This window comes from Taudactylus pleione, unplaced genomic scaffold (genome assembly GCF_031769625.1).
Source record: "Taudactylus pleione unplaced genomic scaffold, aTauple2 ptg000116l, whole genome shotgun sequence".
Classification (NCBI taxonomy): domain Eukaryota; kingdom Metazoa; phylum Chordata; class Amphibia; order Anura; family Myobatrachidae; genus Taudactylus; species Taudactylus pleione.
In genome coordinates this window covers 14,518,794-14,536,354 of record NW_028284518.1, presented here as the reverse complement: position 1 = coordinate 14,536,354, position 17,561 = coordinate 14,518,794, and the positions used below count along the sequence as shown (strand labels likewise).

The window sequence follows — 17,561 nt, the reverse complement described above, 5'->3', positions numbered from 1 at the left end:
GGCCTGATTCATTAAGACCCTCAAGACCATCGCGACCATCGGGCTTGCGACGGAGACCCTGCGGTAGGGTCTCGCTGCCGCAAGCCCTGGAGTGATTTTGGCTCTATCAGAGCCAAAATCACTCCCACTGACATCACTAGTGATGTCAGTGGGGCCGGCTTCAGACGGTAGGCGTTCCCATGGGAACGCCTGGCAGCCACGCCCCCGGCACGCCCACCAAAGGGGGCGTGCTGTCAATCAACATCGACAGCACGCCCTCTTTGGTGCGAGACCCGGAGCGACGGAGAGCTCCCTCCGTCGTGCGCATGTGCAGTGGGGCAACATCGACCCGCTTACTAGCGTCCTGCACTCGCGAGCGGGTCTGAATGACCCCCAGTATACCTTGAAAAGCTTAGGGAAGATCACTGAGGTACACCAGTGGAATAAACATGGTTTTTGAGGACTCTAGTGTTGTTAAGATTAGATAAGTATTTGATCATTTTTACTTAAACCCATTTTGTGAATAGGCAGAATAACTGTAGTATTGTCTTTGAATGGCTGAGAATGCTTTGACAACATCTGTCAGTCTGAGGAGTCCTCCATTATTAATAATGTATTCTTCATCAGCTTTTAGCTGTGAAGTGTTTTAGCTCTCTGGGTCAGCTAACTACTGGATTTCCTGTGCTTTTTTTTTCATCACTTTAATAATTTATGTAGTGTATTTGGTGCACGCTACTAAATCTTTTGTTTAATGTTACCTGTTTTTTTTTTTACACATGTGGAAACAAGGAGTACATTTATAATCATACTTCCACAGTTATGCTGAATCATGTGTAGAATGCTGCGTATTTCATGATGCCAATGTTTCATTATTTCTATTATGTTGTTGTGGTGCTACTCCTCTTTAGTCTTGTAGGGTTTGTTCTGTTTTTTTTTTTTTTTACTTACAGTAAAATCTGTAAATGTTATTGTTACTGCATTTAACACAGCAGTTAATGTTTTTAGCATGTAACATGGTTTTGCCACAGATTGGGATAAAGGGCCTGATTTAGAGTTGTACGCTAATGTTCCCGCAGCTGCGATTTTCGTAGCTGTGGATTTGCGAAAATATGCTAATGCATCGGTGGCCAGGACTTCTACTGAGATGCCCACCTGAGCCATCGCAGCTGTCCGCTACTGCGTACACATAGACAACATCGGCCGCAGATCAGGCAACCATCTAGTCCTTAAGTAAGTACAGTATATGGTCACTCAGAATTGTCGCCATGACTGAGACGCCAGAGCCATTTTAACTGTGTACTGGATCGCAGGCGCAAAATTTGAGATGCCCCCGAAACGGTCGACACACGCCTGCGTTTTTAGCTGACACTCCCTGTTGCTTCACCCAAATGCTCACTGCCTGTCAATCACTCTGTGATTAAAGACTTGCAGCATGCGACTACGATAATGTACCTTCACACATGCGCAGTGCGGCTCAGACGCATGCGCAGTGGCAAAAACATGGCTCCATTTGCGAAAACATTGGCATATCGTACATCTCTGAATCAGGCTTAGTGTTACCACGGGGCGGAAAATTGGTTTTCAGTAAAATGGCTGCAATAAGCTATTTAGCAGAAGTGGCGTTAAATTAAATCATTTCTATGTTGAGAAGGGATTAGCTGATTTAAATATTTAAAAAATGTTGTTAGTTTCCCGTTTCTTCCTTTGTACTCCTGCCCCCTGTTAATTAACTGTAAAACAAATAACATGTACAGTATTTGCAGAAGAGGTACTATATTATAGAGCATGCCACACAATAGTCCCTATTTTGGTAGAACTGCCTGAATTAGTTGAACCTGAAAGGGGCATGACGTCTCAACAATGTGAATGTGGTTTGGCTGGCTCTGCTTTGGGTAATAGGGTGCATACTTAGAGCCCACCATAATGTCGGACGCCTCCTCTGTGCTTGCCAGCTAATTACAGGTGCCACAGGCATTAGAATTAGTTGACAGTGGATTTGCAGTTAGTTGTTCATGTACTATAAAAAAATACACCGTCATGGTGGCATTACTATGTAGTTTGGTAAGTGATGTGACAAAGTTGGGGGATATGATGATATGGGATAGATTGGCAGAGAACATTATGACAAATAGTGCTAGACATACCTCTATACCTCTCAATTTCCCTGAGTGCACATTCTACTGACAATTCTTTGTACTGAACATGGGTAGGACTATTTGTGTCCGGATTTGGCTTTTTGAAGTCAATACAGTATTACGTTATCCTGCCAAATTCATGCCAAGTTATTTTATTTCTGTGGGGGCTGAAAGTCTTATTTTTTTTCCTGTGGGCCTGAGCTTTTGGACCAGAAGCACAGGCTCACAGGAAAAAAAAATTTCAGGGCCCTTCCACACCACAGTAATAAAATAACATGGGGAACCATAAAAATATTTTCTTTGCTCAACTCAATCTCGAGAATCCCCGGGATTGAGTTGAAAATATTAAATATGTGTGGTTGGGTTCAGCATCATATGATCATATAAATTGCTTAATAAGTAAAAAAAATTATATTTTCAGCACTTTGAATAGAATAATAGCTACTGAAACGTAACCACTTAACTGACGATTTTTACCCGGAAAAACCGGGCAGAAATGTAATATAGTTTAAAAATTCACAGATCGCCGCATCACTGCATGGTGATCTGGGGAGTCAGTGATCTCCTCTTCAAAAACCGGGGCACACACCTTGTCAGCAGAAACAGTTCTGGCTCCACTCGCATCACATGTGACCACGCCAGTTAAGTGGTTAAAATCCAGCAAGAAGGAGTCTTCTGTGTTTGTGATTACTTTGATACATTGTTTATATTTTTGCACTTATCTAATAAAACTGGTGAAGTTAAAACCATTTTAATTCAAGTTTTCATCTTTTAATCCAGTTTTTTTAAAACTACAATTTTTTAACCACTTGCCTGCATGGTCGCTTCAGATGTGACCACACCAGACTGGGCTTTCCCTGACATGGTCGCATCAGATGCGAACACTCAGAAAAGCCCACTATGTGGCTGCAGGAAGCTAATCTTCCCACAGCCGCCTATGTCAGAGGGACCTACAGATCCCTTACACTCTCTGTTCCCCATCCTTTTATGTCGCAATCTCTGCTGGCCACAGTGATAGGGCACCCGGCGGCAGCTCCCTCCCTCCCTTCCATAGAAGCAGCAGCCACGACTCCTGTAACCGCAGCTGTTGCTGTGTCCCGATCACTGTGGCCAGCAGTGATCGGGTAGCCAGCATCACCCCCTTCACTAAAAGCAATAGCCGCGACTCTGGTAGCCACGGCCCCTGCTGTGTCCCTGGGCAGTTGGCGGGACACTCTACCGCTGCAGCTGATGAGTAGCAGTGATCACACTAATGAGTAAAAACAGTCACTGCTCCTGATAGCCGCTGCTGTTGCTATATATCTAGGCAGCCGGCAGCGCTTCCGACCCTCCTTCTGTCCTCAGCTCCGCCTTTGTCCCCCACGTGTCCCGATCACTGTTCAGTTTGGCAGTGTGTGTGTATATGTATATAATCTGCCGGCACTCCAACTTGAAAGATAAATAGCTCTGGTGCCTGTTTCAAGAAATTAATCCAATACTCAAGCAAGAAAAACGGCACTCAGAGACTTAAATCCAGAAAAAATATAAATGTATTTCCACGTCTACGTTTCATACAACATTGGTTGTATGTGGTCCTGACAAAGGGGTGGTGACCCCGAAACGGAGACGTGGAAAAACATTTATATTTTTTCTGGATTTAAGTCTCTTGAGTGCCGTTTTTCTTGCTGAAGTATTATATTTATTTTTTTTGCATCCCCCCCCCCACTGAACTTGAACAGTGAGTGCAGCTAATCAGATTGATTATATATATATTCCATAGACAAAAACCTTACAGTTTCACATGTCCCACTAAGGCTGCTTAGACATGATCTGAAAATTCACTTTTCTCTCAAACTCCAAAAAGCAATGAAATTACGATTGTTAAGGCTGACGCCTTAATGGACGTGTTCCTTGCGCAATACAGATATGGTATGCCATCACACCCTGTGGTTAATTGCAGATTCAGCACTCTCACAGAATGAGATTGCTGTCACTCACAAAATGGTGGAGCTGCTAATTCACAGAATTGTGTGCTCATTGGAATACACACATGCAGTCTATGCAACTGAGGTCAAAGCAGAAAATAGAGCTGTGCAGATGGGATATGCCTTAATGATCATAATTTCATTGCTTTTTGTAGTTTGGGTGGCAGAAAATCAACAGGTTTTGTGAATTTTCAGATCATGTCTAAGCAGCCTTAATGGGACATGTGAAACCGTAAAGTTTTTTGTCTATGGAATTTCATAGCCTTTTTAAAATGTATTAACTATTAGGGTTTGGATGAGCAAACCGTGCCACCTGCAGGGGAGAAGGGCAACAAAATGGTACACTAACGCAGGTGGAAGAAGGGACAGCACACATGAGGTTGGTTTGGGAGGTGCAGAGTACGAGACGGCTGTAGGCATGTGGGGTAGCAGCAGCAGCAGTGGCAGCGGTGCAGTGCAAAGGGGGCATCAGAGGGCTCACTGGTAGTGCGTATGCACCTGAGAAAATCAAATCAATAAGACACAGATGGACAATTGCAGCAGTGAGATTTACGCATTTATGTTAAAAATTGATTGTGTAAAAAAAATAATAATAAAAAAAGCATAGCCCCGCCCCCCCAGAAAACAACAAGTATCAGGCTTTGGAACCCCAGTACTGGTTGTGCTAAATACAGGGGACAAACGACGTAGGGGCCCCCCGTATTAAGCACAACCAGCACCAGGCTTTTCAGAACAAGCCCTGGTTGCCAAAATACGGGGGACAAATGACGTAAGGGTCCCCCATACTTAGCGCAACCAGCACTGGGCTCTGAGAAGGTCCTGGTTCTGGAAATAAAGGGGGAAAAATACGTAGGGACCCCCTGTATTTACCAGAACCAGCACTGGACCCTTTCTAGCAGGGGGGTGATGCCGCATCCAGGGGAGCCCTTTCACCGGGCCCCCCAGCTGAAGCACCCCTGACTGCTAGTCAGCCCAGGCCTGGGATACCTCTCCAGGGCACCCCAGGCCCAGGCTGATAGCCTGGGGCTGTCCCCAGCACCCCTGGGAAGTGGGTGCTGGGTTGATTTGTGTTGTGTGGTGTATATGAATATATAAATATTGTCTTTTGCAGTAGTACTACAGGTCCCTGCAGGCATCCCCCGCATACTGGTACTTGGATAACCACAAGTACCAGCAGGCGGGGCACTAAGGGCCTGCTGGTACCTATAGTACCCCTGCAAAATAAATATTAATATAAAACAGACAGACACCGTTTTTTAAAATATTTTATTTAGCGGGACCTTCACCTGGGCGGCGGCAGCCTTAAGCTCTTTTACATGGCTGCCGTTCCCCCAGGACTTCTATGGCGTCTTCACCTGGAGTGACGGCCTTTAAGCTTTGTTTCCTGGCTGTCGCCCATCTAGGGCTTCCGCGGCGTCTTCTGTCTTCGGCAGCTCTTCTCTGCTGCCTCCCCGCGGCCCGACTAAGTGCACGGCAACTCGCGCTGGAAGTAGTTAAGCCAGCCGAGAGGGTGGGGCGATGATGTCGCGAGCCGTGATTGGCTCGTGGCGGCCATCTTTGATTTTCAAAAATGGAGCTGAGGCGCCATTTTTGAAAAAGGCATGCTCTGTTCTCACTATTGAATTCAATGGTGAGAACTGCTCATTGGCTGAGAGACGGAAGGCTTGCCTCTCTCAGCCAATGAGCGCTCCGTACCGGGATTTCTGGAATGAAATCCCGCAGTGGAGCTGTCATTCGGGTAGTAGTGTTCTTAGAGAATGTTTCTAAAGTTCGTGGGCTCGGGTAATTCGTTTTTTTTTTTTTGCCAAGACCCAGGATTTGCCTACTTTGGAACGAAGAGGACAGATCCACGCATAGGAGGAGGTGAGTATGAAATTTTTTATAACAGGTAATCCATTGGATTGTCTACTGGAGAAAGTACAGATTGGTTTCAGGGATACTAGGTGAGTATGTGAGATAGTGTGTGCATCTGTGAGTGCATGTATGTTTTAATAAAATTAAACTTTTCTACGGTGTGTGTGTTGTGTGTTTCTTTAATATTGCTTTTGTTGTGGAACTACAGCTACCAGCACGCCCAAAATGCCCCGCATGCTGGTACTTGTGGTTCTCCAAGTACCAGCATGCGGGGGAGGCTTGCTGGGAACTGTAGTTCCACAGCAAAAGACAATATTTTAAATTTAATTGCACCATACTTTACATAATCAACCCGGCACCCACCACCACGGGGTTCCCGGGGATAGCCCCGGGCTATCAGTCTGGGCCTGGGGTGCCCTGGAGAGGGGGACCCCTTTATTGGGGGATCCCCAGGGATCCCCGGCCTGGTCTGACTAGCGGTCAGGGGTGATGCTTCGGCTTGGGGGCCCGGTGAAAGGGCTCCCCTGGCTGTGGCATCACCCCACCTCTAGAAAGGGTCCGGTGCTGGTTCTGGGAAATAGAGGGGGGTCCTATGCATTTTTTCCCCCTGTATTTCCAGAACCAGGACCGGCTCAAAGCCCAGTGCTGGTTGCGCTAAATATGGCTGATCCTTACGTCATTTGTCCCCCGTATTTTGGCAACCAGGACTGGTTCTGAAAAGCCTGCTGCTGGTTGTGCTTCATACAGGGGACCCCTACGTCATTTGTCCCCTGTATTTAGCAAAACCAGTACTGGGGCTCCATAGCCTGGGGCTGGTTGGTTATTTGGGGAGGGGGCCATGCCATTTTTTTTTTTTACACTTTTATTTTTAGTCACAGAAGCACAGACGGGTCTAACTGACCCATCCGTGCTTCTGTGTTTGTTTTTTTTAAACACAGATGCAGGTATCACAGTCTGCATCTGTGTGCTGCTACCTCCCCCGGGTCCTAACGCCTACACCACCGCCGTCCGCACCGCTGCCGCTAACGCCTGCTACCGTCCCTGGTTCCCGGCTGCAGCTAATGCCCGCTAACCCCTCACCCCCGCATCCCGGTCGCAGCAAACGCCAGCTTCCGGCCCCCGCTACCGCTCGCAAACGACGGCCATCTTGCTGCCCCAAGTGAAACCACTATGACTACACTTGCTGGAGGCTCCTACTGAGGCTGCGCAACAAGTTGAAAAGTCCTATCTCTATGATGGCGCATTCTTGAGGTAATAGTTTCAAAACTGTAACTTTCTAATTTACCTGAACCACAAAAGCACATACCCTGGCACAATAGCTACCTAAAAGCAACCCCAAGTCTAAATTCGCCACCTACCCTGAGTTTTGCCTTCCCAAAAAAAACCTATAGACTACAGTAGAAAAGTGGTCCTAACTCAGTTGGAGCTTTAGATTACTCCGAAATCCTAATTTTTTATGTTTATGCCCTGAAATTTGGCATGCAGCACCGTGCGACAGTTCTACCCGCCCCTACCAAATTTCAACTCGGTATAGCTTTTGAGGTGTAGCCCCTTAAACACTCTGCCCCCCCTTTGGAATTCTCTATGGAGAAATCAATTTTTTTAGATGCAGCCTTAATATAAGGGCACGACTGTGCCCTTATAATATACTATAGCAGAAGCATATAGAAGGGGACTCTTGAATAAATTGTTGAATGTCGGAGTGGTTACCTTCCTATTAGAGATAATACAAGATGCAGCAGTTGTGTGTATATAGATATGTGTGTGCCACCCCAGCGAAACATATGTCCTGCCTGCAGACTGCATTAGCATCAGCAATCCCACACACACAGCACCACAGCCTTGGTGTGCTGACCATCTTGGCATGGGGCTCAATTTGCAGCAGCATACCTCCCCCTTTCTAGGGGATAAATAGAAGGCACTCCACTGACCCACAATACTCCTGAAGAAGTCCCCAGAGGACGAAACGCGTTGAGGCCACCTGACCCAGGCTCTCTGTTTCTTTGGATATCTACCTAAGAGGACTGGGTACCCTTTTAAAAGCTCATACACACTGAACATTCATACCCCCATGAGGAGGACACACTACAGGCTATTAAAGTGGCAATATCCGGAATGCAGCCTCTGTATGTAACTATTGTGTTATTTCTGAGAACATACTACACTATATATACTCTTTCTCCCATGAGCTTATATAAGCTCCTTGTAAGGTGATCCAGCTGATGACATCCCATTTAAACACATCCAGTGTGGACCACCCATCCCTGGAGTTTAGATAAGCCTAAAAGATTTTATTTTTGGTACGCACACTTATTCTTATGAGCACCCATCATTATTTGATTTTAAATACTACACTATCAGGCGCATGTCTTCTTAAACCTCTTTTCCATACATATATATATATATATATATACAGTATATACAGAGATGTGTCCACATACATCTATCCTCTGTGCGCCACACATAACGCGGGAGCTCCGTGTGACTCAGTAGTGCCTATCGTCTTTTTGTGCAACTTTTTACCTTCAACTGCGTCTTGTTCGCACAGCGATGCAAATATTTAGCACAAGCAGCTTCTGCTGATTAAAATTATATGCAGCATGCCTATGTTCTGTGTGTAACTGCATGTATCTGCATGTATGCTACATTACAGTGTTACAGTCGTTGATACTGTAATGTAGCGTCTTACATACAGTTACACCCGCAGTCGCTCACAGAATAGAGGCATGTTGCATATCATTTTAATCAACAGAAGCTGCTTGTGCTAACTATTTGCATCGCTATGCGAGTAAGACACGTTTGAAGGTAAAAAGTTGCACAAAAAGACGCGCGCTAGGGGGTCATGCCACGGCATTTTGCGACTAGAATGGCTATTTAGCACGCAAGGAGGCTAGATGTATGTGTACACATCTGTATGTATATATGTACATATATACTGTATATATGAGACAAATTGTGGATACGGCGCCAAAATACACAGTATTGATCTATAAAAATATCAAAATAAATAAAAAAACTAGAATCAATTTAAGCAACTCTTGCTCTACAGATAATGGATGTCAGCCTTGAGTCAACAACTCAACAACTACTGGTGTTTAATTACCAGAGAAATTAGAAATAAAGTGATTGTCAAATAGGCGACTAGTTTGCTTAAAAAGTGCTAGTACATACAGTAGTAAACATGAATTAAAAGTGCAATAGATACCATCAATGTATATAAAGTGCAACAGTGGTATAAATAAATATTTATTCTATGACAGTAAATAAAATACATGTAGAAAAATCACATAATGGGCACAGTAGTACAATAGTACAATGATTATAGAGACCAAATAAATAAGATTGATAAAACTATTTAAAAAAAATATGTTAAGACAACAAATGGTTAAAAGGAGGACATCAGCTTATCTGAGTAAAAGGAGTCAAAGTTCATGGGTTAAGAGGCTGCTAATTCCAACACGTTTTGTCCATAGACTTCTTCAAGGGGATACTAGTCTGGAGGGGTAACTCTGTATTTATACCCTTCCAGGTGCTTATTAGGGGTCAGATGATCATGAGTACTTCCGGGTTGCTAAAAAACTAAAAAAAATACTGAATCAAGTCCAAAACAAAAATACAATGATACCAAGAGCAACCTGCTTTAGGTTTCCATTAGGTTATACATTGTTCCATCTGTTGCTAGACATGTGTCAGTCACTAATATGATAAGTAAGGGTTACTTCCACCCTTACTGCCCATCTGGGTGTTTCCGCCCACAGTTGTTAGATCCCGCAACGTCATGTTCATTTTGGCGCTCGTGAGCGCTAGGCATCAGTGTGTACCATCAACATCCTCTGCACTTCCGCATTCTGATCTCCGGGGATGGCTGCTCGTCACAGATCACATGGCGTCATCCATCACATCCACCCTTTCGTGGCTCAGGTCTGCCTGGACACTGCATACTTGATGGGTATGCTTCATTTCCGCCCTTCCTTGACAAACTGTATACTCTTTGCTTCCTCGACAGAATGATGATGTTTGTCCATGCAAGATGACGTTTTGCCTCTTTCTGAGTCCCGTTTTTTGGAGGGAAAAATCCGAACTCGGCGTGCAAATTCAAACCTATCCGAGCCTGCACATCCCTAATTCCAACAGATATATAATGGAGGTTGAATTACAATTCATGAAGTCCTGGATAGTGTATTCTTTTGATCCATCACAGTTAGTAAAAATTTTCCTCTTTGGGTGTAGGAACTTGCAAATGTTACAGTGCCCACATTTATAACTTCCTTTACAGGTTTGTGTTAGATTATTCAGTGGTTGTTTCTTACTTCTCAGCATACTAGGTGCTAAAATATCTTTTACATTTCTGGATTTTCTAAAAACAAGTTGGGGTTTCGGAGGTAAAATATCTTTTAAAACTGGGTCCATAAGAAGAATGTTCCAATGTTTATTAAAGGATTTCCTGATCAACCCTCCTGGCCATTATAGGTGGTGATAAAAGGGACCATTTGTTGTTATCCTCCTTGTTTTTGTATTTTAAAAGATTTCTATCCAGGGCCTTGGTTTTGTTGATGGCTGTCTGCAGAATTTCTTCAGGATAGTCATTGTCTCTAAACCATTTAGCACATATTTCAATCTGTTCATCACAGGTTTTGTGGTTGCTGCAGTTACGCTTAATTCTGCAGAACTGGGAATGAGGTATGTTTTGCTTCCATCTCTTCAAATGACAGCTTTTAAAATGTAGGTAGCTGTTTGCATCCACTTCTTTAATAAAATTCATTGTAGAAATCTTCTTCCCTTCACCTGTTAAAACCAAGTCTAAAAAATCCACAGTCTGAGTACTGAATTTGGATGTAAACTTTAAATTCATGTTATTATCTGAAAGCTGGGATAGAAAGTGATAAAAACTTTCTTCTGAGCCACCCCATATAATTAAAATAACATCTATATATCTTTTATATAATATGAGATTCTCTTTAAAAGGGTTATTATTATAAACATACTTTTCCTCCCAGCATCCCATAAATAAATTTGCAAAGGTAGTGCCCATGGCTGTGCCACAGGTCTGTCGATAAAATTGGTCCAGAAATGTAAAATAATTGTGATTTAAAATATAAGATATAACATCGCATAAAAACTCTTAGTGTAAAATATCCATCGTTTCATCCAACTCTAAAAACTCCCTTGTTGCATTAATTCCTTTTGAGTGTTGAGGGATTGAACATCAGCTGTTGCCCAACTATAGGATTCCTTCCATTGTATCCCTTCTATGAATTGTAAGATTCTCGTTGTGTCCTTCAGATAAGACTCCAGTTCCTTTACATATTTTTGTAGGAAAATGTCCACATACTCTGACAGACGGGAAGTTATTGATTCTATCCCAGCGATGATTGGTCTGCCAGGAGGTTCTGTTAATGACTTGTGGATTTTGGGTAGAAAATAGAAGATAGGGGTGGTTGGGTTGGTTTTCATTAAATACTGAAACTCTTCTTTTATCAAAATCTTCTTTTGGAGACCAAAAACCAAGAGTGTCCTCAGTTCCTCTATATAGTCTTCCACAGGGTCTTTATCCAGTTTTTCATAAGAGTTTGTGTCATTCAAAAGTCTCTGTGCTTCCTTCAAATAGTAAGAATGATCCATAATTATCAAACCCCCACCCTTATCTGACGGTTTTAGGACAATGTCCTGATTATTCTTTAAAGCCTTAAGTGCTTCTTTTTCTCGGGGATTCATATTATGTCCTTTGGGTTGATTCATATCCTTTTCACACAAGTCTTTCTTAACCATATACAAAAATATGCTAATGTGGTTCCCCTTGGATTCCAGGGGATAGTATGTTGATTTCCCTTTTAGTCCTGATTTTGAGGACTCATTGAAATTCCTTATTGGTGCCTCTTCTTTCCGAGAGAAAATGCCTTTTAGGGGTTAGAGTCTTGACATATTTATTCAAATCGATGCAGGTATCAAACTTATTAATTTTATTAGTTGTTGTGAAGTTAAGTCCTTTACTTAATAAAGATATTTTAGATTGTTTAAGAGTATGCTGAGAAATATTAACAATGCCTTTGTTTCTGGGATCTATTGGAGGTTCCTTCTTTTGATGTTCCTTCCTCCTTCTACTCCGTTTTCCTCTTCTTCTGTGAACCTTCTTTTTAATGGGGAGGCTAATCTTGCCATCTCTCTAAATGTGTTTTGTTTTTTTGTACTGTGCATGTGTTCCTGTGCTGGTGATAAAAAAAAAGGTCACTATCACTGTTAGAGTCTAAATGTTGTAATGCCGAGAACCGATTTCTGTTCTGTAAGGGTACGGGTCTTGTATGGAAAACCTCGTCCTGTCTTTTCCTATAACTGTATTTCCTCTGGGGAGGTATGAATCTCCCATTGGGTTCTTCCCAGGATACAAGTCTGTGCTGAGATCTCTCTGGTCTGCGGATTCTACTCCAGTTTTTATCATTTTCTATCCAAGGTTTCAGATGATAACATGAATTTAAAGTTTACATCCAAATTCAGTACTCAGACTGTGGATTTTTTAGACTTGGTTTTAACAGGTGAAGGGAACAAGAATTCTAAAAGGAATTTTATTAAAGAAGTGGATGCAAACAGCTACCTACATTTTAAAAGCTGTAATTTGAAGAGATGGAAACAAAACATACCACATTCCCAGTTCTGCAGAATTAAGCGTAACTGCAGCAACCAGAAAACCTGTGATGAACAGATTGAAATACTGTATATGCTAAAAGGTTTAGAGACGAGGACTATCCTGAAGAAATTCTGCAGACAGCCATCAACAAAACCAAGGCCCTGGATAGAAATGATCTTTTAAAATGCAAAAACAAGGAGTATAATAAACAACAAATGGTCCCTTTTATCACCACTTATAATGGCCAGGAGGCTTTGATCAGGAAATCCTTTAATACACATTGGAACATTCTTCTTATGGACCTAGTTTTAAAAGATATTTTACCTCCGAAACCCCAACTTGTTTTTAGAAAATCCAGAAATGTAAAAGATATTTTAGCACCTAGTATGCTGAGAAGTAAGAAACAACCACTGAATAATCTAGCACAAACCTGTAAAGGAAGTTTTAAATGTGGGCACTGTAACATTTGCAAGTTCCTACACCCAAAGAGGAAAACTTTTACTAACTGTGACGGATCAAAAGAATATACTATCAAGGACTTCATGAATTGTAATTTAACCTCCATTATATGTCTGTTGGACTGTAAGTGCGGCAAAAAATACGTAGGGAAAATGAAGAGGATTTTGAAACTGAGACTACAAGAACATATTAGGAATATCAAAAACAGGTTAGAGGGACATGCAGTATCTAAACACTTCACTACAGAACACAATTCCAACCCAGAAGAACTGCGTTTTAAAGCCATTGAACATGTGACACTGGGCGAGAGAGGAGGAGACTTGAGCAACCTACTTTCAAAAAGAGAAATGTATTGGATTTTTGAACTTGGCACCATGGCCCCAAAAGGATTTAATGAAGGCTATGAAATAGCTCCTTTTCTATGAAGTTACATCTAAAGGCAGTACATTGAGTCGTTCTCTACTAATATACCACATAATGATGCCCATTTGTAGTGGGCCAGGTTAGTACTAGGGAGGGTGACCCCCTGGGAATACCTGGTGTAGTAGATCCCATTATTAGGCTCACATCTGAAGTAGGGAATATGTGGATGTCAAATGTTTGCGGTATGTTGGTCTCTACAACCATACCATCGTGCCTGTGCCCAAACTCATCTGATCTTGGAAGCTATACATGACTGGGCCTGGCTAGTATTGGGTTGGGAGACCACCTGGAAAACCAGGTGCTGTAAAGGTAACCCCCTAATTAAGATGTACATCCATTATGCATAAACCCCATGAAGATACAAAGAAACAAATCTCCATACATCAATTGGACTTTTCTATGAGACTTTTCTAATGTCTATGTGCATGAAGGAATATTGACTCTTTTAATTACTGTGATCAATGACTATTTCGGAACTGGACTGAAGAATGACATCACAGTCAGTGACATTATTGCAAACTAGGCAAAGTGATCAAAAGGATCTAACTACTCTCATATTCCAATTTATTATCCTTATGATTAAGCTTGCTTATATTAAGTTATGTTCTTGCAACAATCAAAGTAGTAACTTAACCTCTTCCCCTCATGCTACCTACCCTTAGCACTGTCTATATAAATCAGTATGTAATTTCTAAAAAAGACATTCTGGGTCCTTTAAGTATAAAGAACTGAACGTGAGATCTCTATTTAAATCATGAATTTTTGTTAGTTACAGAAAGAAAGAACATTTAAACGCGCCGAGAGGGCGGAAACAATGAGTATGCCGTTTGTCAAGGAAGGGCGGAAATGACGCAGTCGCCCATCAAGTATGCAGTGTCCGGGCAGACCTGAGCCACGAAAGGGCAGATGTGACGGATGACGCCACATGATCAGTGACGAGCAGCCATCCCCCGATATTGGAATGCGGAAGTGCACATGACGCCGCGTGATCAGTGTGCAGCAGCCATCCCCGGAGATCGGAATGCGGAAGTGCAGCGGACTTTGATGGTACACACTGATGCCTAGCGCTCACGCACGCCATAATGAACATGACGTCGCGGGATCTAACAACTGTGGGCGGAAAGACCCAGATTGGCAGTAAGGGCGGAAGTAACCCTTACTTATCACATTAGTGACTGATACATGTCTAGCAACAGACGGAACAATGTATAACCTAATGGAAACCTACAGCAGGTTGCTCTTGGTATCATTGTATTTTTGTTTTGGATTTGATTTAGTTTTTTTTTTTAGTTTTTTAGCAACCCGGAAGTACTCATGATCATCTGACCCCTAATAAGCACATGGATATATATAAATACAGAGTTACCCCTCCAGACTAGTATCCCCTTGAAGAAGTCTATGGACGAAACGCATTGGAATTAGCAGCCTCTTAGCCCATGAACTTTGACTCCTTTAACTCAGATAAGCTGATATCCTCCTTTTATCCATTTGTTGTCTTTGCATATTTTTTTTTATATTTTTATCACTTATTTATTTGGTCTCTTTAATCATTGTATTATTGTACTACTGTGTCCATTATGTGATTTTTCTACATGTATTTTATTTACTGTCGCATTTTATATACTTTACTGTTGCATTTTATATACATTGATGGTATCTATTGCACTTTTAATTCATGTTTACTACTATATGCACTAGCACTTTGTAAGCAAACTAGTTGCCTATTTGTCAATCACTTTATTTTCTAATATATATATACACACACACACACACACACACACACACACACACACACACAGCATCCGGAAAGTATTCACAACGCTTCACTTTTTCCACATTTTGTTGTGTTACAGCCCTATTCCAAAATGGAATAAATTCATTTTTGACCTCAAAATTCTACGCACAATACCCCATAATTACAGTATGTAATAATTTTTTTTTTAGATTTTTGCAAATTCATTTTAAAAAAAACAAAAAAAAACTAAGAAATCACATGTACATAAGTATTCACAGCCTTTGCTCAATACTTTGGTGATGCACCTTTGGGAGCAATTTCAGTCTCAAGTCTTTGAATATGATGCCACAAGCTTGCCACACCTATCTTTGGGAAGTTTTGCCCATTCCTCTTTGCAGCACCTCTCAAGCTCCATCAGGTCGGATAGGAAGCGTCGGTGCACAGCCATTTTCAGATCCCTCCAGAGATGTTCAATCAGATTAAAGTCTGGGCTCTGGCTGGGCCACTCAAGGACTTTCACAGAGTTGTCCTGAAGCCACTCCTTTGATATCTTGGCTGTGTTCTTAGGTTCGTTGTCTTGCTGAAAGATGAACCGTCGCCCCAGTCTGAGGTCAAGACTGCTCTGGAGCAGGTATTCATCCAGGATGTCACTGTACATTGCTCCATTCATCTTTCCCTCAATCCTGACTAGTCTCCCAGTTCCTGCCACTGAAAAACATCCCCACAGCATGATGCTGCCACCATCATGCTTCACTGTAGGGATGGAATTGGCCTGGTGATGATCGGAGCAGCCAAATATAACACCTGGCATTCACGCCAAAGAGTTCAATATTTGTCTCATCAGACCAGATAATTTCGTTTCTCATGATCTGAGAGTCCTTCAGGTGCATTTTGGCAAACTCCATGCTTGGTTGGTGCTCTGGCATGCACTGCAAGTGGGGGACCTTATATAGACAGGTGTATGCCTTTCAAAGTCATGTCCAAACACCTTAATATACCACAGGTAGACTCCAATTAAGCTGTAGGAACATCTCAAGGAAAATCAGTGGAAACAGGATGCACCTGAGCTCAATTTTGAGCTTCATGGCAAAGGCTGTGAATACTTATGTACATGTGATTTCTTAGGTTTTTTTTTTTTTATTACATTTGCAAAAATCTCCAAAAAACTTTTTACACGTTGTCATTATGGAGTATTGTGTGTAGAATTTTGAGGCCAAAAATGAATTTATTCCATTTTGGAATAAGGCTGTAACATAACAAAATTAAGAAAAGGTGAAGCTCTGTGACTACTTTCCGGATGCACTGTATCACCCCTATCCCCCCACTTTCCTTCACGATCTCCCAGTGCATCATTTTAAACAGACGTAAGCAGTGGCGGCGCCAGAGGTGGGGCTGCAGCGCAGTTCAAAATTCAAATAGGTGAGTCACACCAACTGCCATTTCAAACAAAGCCAAATATCGCTTGCTGGGACTCACTGGCATTTGGTGTGACTCCCCTATTTGAATTTTGAACTCTGCTGCAGCCCCCTCGCTGGAGCCACCACTGGACGTAAGTATGCCTTAGCAGCAGTGGCGGATTTTACCTAGGGTCTGCATCCCCACCAGTAAACTCCCATTGGAAGCGCCACCTGTCAATCACGGAAAGAAAGAAGAAAGGCAGCGCCAGGGGGAGGTGTCTCATCACCCTGGGATTACCAATCTGGGGTGCAATTAGATCACAAAAGTGCAGTGCATTGCTTTGAGTACTGTATCCTTTGTCAAAGTATATGGGGCCTGACGGCCTGCTTGCAATCCCTCAATCCCCTCACCCTCATTTGTTTCTATTGCATATAGCATAAGAAATCATTTAGCTTTGCTCGAGGAATGCAGGAATCTATGGTAGCAAATGAATACTGCTAATTGTAAGTAATGCACATGGGTAGGAAGAATCCTCTGTCAGCGTGTTGCATTAGAGAGAACAAATGATGGGCAAAATTACAGACAAGAAAGATTTGAGAGCATTTATTTCAAGATAATTGTACGAGTAAATTAAAAAGTAAAAGCTTAGCCAAATAACAAATAAAGCTAGAACTATTTTCTCCATAGGAGGAGAAATTACCAGTAGGAATGAGATCTTGAGAGCTTTAGTTGGTCTTCATATAGGGGCATATTTATTAACATTATTTCTACTAAAATAATGTGAAACGGGTGTTTTCACACCCTTTTTAAATAATTTTAGTATCACATGAATTTACTAAAGGGCAATTGGAGTAGAATTGAAAACTTCTACTCCAAACCCTAATTATCACATATTTTTAGTAAGCAGATCATATTTCCCATAATTGTAATGGGAAATGCGATCTGCTCAGATCTACTAAAAATATAATGTGAAAAAATACCGGGTGAAGCCC

General features: G+C 42.2%; 1 protein-coding gene and 1 pseudogene across 3 annotated transcripts in view; both read left to right on the top strand.

The window, feature by feature from the left end:
* Nucleotides 1–17,561, top strand: part of FARS2 (phenylalanyl-tRNA synthetase 2, mitochondrial) — a 551,321-nt gene that overhangs the window by 377,562 nt on the left and 156,198 nt on the right. The window lies entirely within an intron of this gene.
* On the top strand, nt 13,629–13,746 carry LOC148524777 (5S ribosomal RNA; annotated as a pseudogene).